Source organism: Taudactylus pleione, unplaced genomic scaffold (assembly GCF_031769625.1).
Source record: "Taudactylus pleione unplaced genomic scaffold, aTauple2 ptg001261l, whole genome shotgun sequence".
NCBI lineage: Eukaryota > Metazoa > Chordata > Amphibia > Anura > Myobatrachidae > Taudactylus > Taudactylus pleione.
This window is the reverse complement of record NW_028285661.1, coordinates 15001-17500: the sequence shown is the minus strand read 5'-3', so window position 1 is coordinate 17500 and position 2500 is coordinate 15001. Positions and strand designations below refer to the sequence as shown.

The 2500-nt window shown below is 37.5% G+C and overlaps 11 pseudogenes; all 11 read right to left on the bottom strand.

The window, feature by feature from the left end:
• Positions 1–111: 111 nt before the first annotated feature.
• On the bottom strand, positions 112–230 carry LOC148450466 (5S ribosomal RNA; annotated as a pseudogene).
• A 116-nt stretch (positions 231–346) lies between these two features.
• LOC148450465 (5S ribosomal RNA) lies at positions 347–465 on the bottom strand (annotated as a pseudogene).
• A 116-nt stretch (positions 466–581) lies between these two features.
• On the bottom strand, positions 582–700 carry LOC148450464 (5S ribosomal RNA; annotated as a pseudogene).
• Positions 701–815: 115 nt separating this feature from the next.
• On the bottom strand, positions 816–934 carry LOC148450463 (5S ribosomal RNA; annotated as a pseudogene).
• A 115-nt stretch (positions 935–1049) lies between these two features.
• LOC148450462 (5S ribosomal RNA) lies at positions 1050–1168 on the bottom strand (annotated as a pseudogene).
• A 116-nt stretch (positions 1169–1284) lies between these two features.
• LOC148450461 (5S ribosomal RNA) lies at positions 1285–1403 on the bottom strand (annotated as a pseudogene).
• Positions 1404–1519: 116 nt separating this feature from the next.
• On the bottom strand, positions 1520–1638 carry LOC148450460 (5S ribosomal RNA; annotated as a pseudogene).
• A 116-nt stretch (positions 1639–1754) lies between these two features.
• Positions 1755–1873, bottom strand: LOC148450459 (5S ribosomal RNA; annotated as a pseudogene).
• A 115-nt stretch (positions 1874–1988) lies between these two features.
• Positions 1989–2107, bottom strand: LOC148450458 (5S ribosomal RNA; annotated as a pseudogene).
• A 115-nt stretch (positions 2108–2222) lies between these two features.
• On the bottom strand, positions 2223–2341 carry LOC148450457 (5S ribosomal RNA; annotated as a pseudogene).
• Positions 2342–2457: 116 nt separating this feature from the next.
• LOC148450456 (5S ribosomal RNA) overlaps positions 2458–2500 on the bottom strand; it is a 119-nt pseudogene continuing 76 nt past the window's right edge.

Here is a 2500-nt window from a genome sequence, read left to right as displayed (position 1 = left end):
CAAAACATTAACTTTAGACCTCTTTTACTTCTTAACTCAAGTAAATTCAATGATAAGTTGAAAAATGAAATGTAAAATGTAATAGAAAAGAATGTTATGGCAGTATAAAATTACCTACAGCTCCTAGTATTCCCAGGAGGTCTCCCATCCAAGTACTAACCAGGCCCAACACTGCATAGCTTCCAAGATCAGACGAGATTGGGAATGTTCAGTGTGGTTTGGCTGTAGGTGCTCAAAAATCTTAACTTTAGACCTCATTTACTTCTTAACTCAAGTAAATTCATTGATAAGTTGAAAAAATTAAATGTAAAATGTAATAGAAAAGAATGTTATGTCTGTCTAAAATTACCTACAGCACCTTGTATTCCCAGGTGGTCTCCCATCCAAGTACAAACCAGGCCCAACACTGCATAGCTTCCAAGATCAGACGAGATTGGGCATGTCCAGTATGGTTTGGCTGGAGGTGCTCAAAAGCATAAAATTTAGACCTCTATTACTTCTTAACTCAAGTAAATTCATTGATAAGTTGAAAAAATTAAATGTAAAATGTAATAGAAAAGAATGTTATGGCAGTATAAAATTACCTTCAGCACCTGGTATTCCCAGGTGGTCTCCCATCCAAGTACTAACCAGGACCATCACTGCATGGCTTCCAAGTTCAGACGAGATTGGGCATGTCCAGTGTGGTTTGGCTGTAGGTGCTCAAAAACATTAACTTTAGACCTGTATTACTTCTTAACTCAAGTAAATTCAATGATAAGTTGAAAAATGAAATGTAAAATGTAATAGAAAAGAATGTTATGGCAGTATAAAATTACCTACAGCTCCTGGTATTCCCAGGAGGTCTCCCATCCAAGTACTAACCAGGCCCAACACTGCATAGATTCCAAGATCAGACTAGATAGGGCATGTCCAGTGTGGTTTGGCTGTAAGTGCTCAAAAAATTAACTTTAGACCTCTTTTACTTCTTAACTCAAGTAAATTCATTGATAAGTTGAAAAAATGAAATGTAAAATGTAATAGAAAAGAATGTTTTGGCTGTCTAAAATTACCTACAGCACCTGCTATTCCCAGGTGGTCTCCCATGCAAGTACAAACCAGGCCCAACACTGCATAGCTTCCAAGATCAGACGAGATTGTGCATGTCCAGTGTGGTTTGGCTGTAGGTGCTCAAAAGCATTAAATTTAGACCTCTATTACTTCTTAACTCAAGTAAATTCATTGATAAGTTGAAAAAATTAAATGTAAAATGTAATAGAAAAGAATGTTATGGCAGTATAAAATTACCTACAGCTCCTGGTATTCCCAGGTGGTCTCCCATCCAAGTACTAACCAGGCCCAACACTGTATAGCTTCCAAGATCAGACGAGATTGGGCATGTCCACTGTGGTTTGGCTGTAGGTGCTCAAAAGCGTTTAATTTAGACCGCTTTTACTTCTTAACACAAGTAAATTCATTGATAAGTTGAAAAAATTAAATGTAAAATGTAATAGAAAAGAATGTTATGGCAGTATAAAATTACCTACTGCACCTGGTTTTCCCAGGTGGTCTCCCGTCCAAGTACTAACCAGGCCCAACACTGCATAGCTTCCAAGATCAGACGAGATTGGGCATGTCCAGTGTGGTTTGGCTGTAAGTGCTCAAAAGCATTAACTTTAGACCTCTATTACTTCTTAACTCAAGTAAATTCATTGATAAGTTGAAAAAATTAAATGTAAAATGTAATAGAAAAGACTGTTATGGCAGTATAAAATTACCTACAGCACCTGGTATTCCCAGGTGGTCTCCTATCCAAGTACTAACCAGGCCCAACACTGCATAGCTTCCAAGAACAGACGAGATTGGGCACGTCCAGTGTGGTTTGGCTGTAGGTGCTCAAAAACATTAACTTTAGACCTCTTTTACTTCTTAACTCAAGTAAATTCAATGATAAGTTGAAAAATCAAATGTAAAATGTAATAGAAAAGAATGTTATGGCAGTATTAAATTACCTACAGCTCCTGGTATTCCCAGGAGGTCTCCCATCCAAGTACTAACCAGGCCCAACACTGCATAGCTACCAAGATAAGACGAGATTGGGCATGTCCAGTGTGGATTGGCTGTCGGTGTTCAAAAGTATTAACTTTAGACCTCTTTTACTTCTTAAATCAAGTAAATTCACTGATAAGTTGAAAAATTAAATGTAAAATGTAATAGAAAAGAATGTTATGGCAGTATAAAATTACCTACAGCTCCAGGTATTCCCAGGTGGTCTCCCATCCAAGTACTAACCAGGCCCAACACTGCATAGCTTCCAAGATCAGACGAGATTGGGGATGTCCACTGTGGTTTGGCTGTAGGTGCTCAAAAACATTAACTTTAGACCTCTATTACTTCTTAACTCAAGTAAAATCATTGAAAAGTTGAAAAAATTAAATGTAAAATGTAATAGAAAAGACTGTTATGGCAGTATAAAATTACCTACAGCACCTGGTATTCCCAGGTGGTCTCCCATCCAAGT